Below are 1,205 nucleotides of genomic sequence, written 5' to 3'. Positions count from 1 at the left end.
ACATCGAAACCACTCTGCCTCTGACTTAAGAGTTGCAGCTAGTAGTGACATCTCTGCTAGTTCCCTGAATAAAACAATGCCAAATTGGGACGCAAATGTGTTATCTTGAGTGCATTTGCTACCACAGCTCGTTTTCACAGCCCTAACAAAATGCTTTGAGTCTGTACGTCTGTTATAACACAACAATTTTGTTTATTTTATAGGCTTACAATAAAAAAATCACACTTTATGAGCTACATGATAATATTTCAACAATACCTTGTTGTGACATGATGCAGTGTAATTATCCAGGAGATACTACAATGTATTGTTATGTCAGTGAGTCATACCCTTCAGGGCTTCAGATCGGTGCCTTGCTTTGCTTTTTAATGCCATTCAGAGTAGCAAGCGAAGTCAAGGGACACATTGAGACATCCTAGAAATAAAGATGTAGACCGAACACGTGCTTTTACAGCACTATTGACTCAGTTAGCAATAATCAAGGAAAGCAGGAATAACAACCCAAACGTGCACAGAGAGGCGTGTTACGCTGGTGCCCTACTCAGGGCGTTAAGCACGCAGAGGGGTCTCAAGGAGCACCTACCAAGCGTGGCGGTCGCCCCTTGCTTGATGCGTTGGGTGCCATTTATCAACCAGGAGAGCACAGGATTTTACACCGCACAACGCCTACATAACAATTTCATACACAATACAGTGCGTTTGCGGCAGAACTTTCACCAGAGCTGAGGCAGCAAGCCGAGATTACTTTTTAAAAACAGTTTTCCGAGGGAAGTCCACAGGTGGCTACGGCGACAAGCGGCCGCCGCTTCCTATCGCTACGGGCAGAACCCCGCCCCGAGCGGCAAGCGCCGTGCTGGGACGGGTCTCGCTTCCACGAGTCCATCCGCGTACCGGAGCCCGCAGGCCGCTCTCGGCTGCCAGAGGAGCCGGAGCGGGGCCGAGCCGGGTGCCGTCCCGCCGGACACCGAACACGCGGCCGGTGCCGCCCGCGGGGCTGAGGCGGCGCGGTGAGGGGAGCCGCCAGCGCGGCCGGGCGCGACGGGCAGACTGCGGCCGTACAAAACACCCCGGCACGGGCCTCAAGCAGCTGGGCCGGGCGAGCCGCCAAGCCGGGCGGAGGCGGGCCCGCACCTCTGCCCCCCGCCCGGCCGCCGGCCCTCGCCTCGGCCCGGTCCTCTCCTCCCCTCCCGTCGCGCCGGGGCGCG

This window comes from Phasianus colchicus, chromosome 4, assembly GCF_987193195.1.
Source record: "Phasianus colchicus chromosome 4, bPhaCol1.hap1.1, whole genome shotgun sequence".
Taxonomy (NCBI): domain Eukaryota; kingdom Metazoa; phylum Chordata; class Aves; order Galliformes; family Phasianidae; genus Phasianus; species Phasianus colchicus.
Note: the sequence above shows the minus strand (reverse complement) of the source record.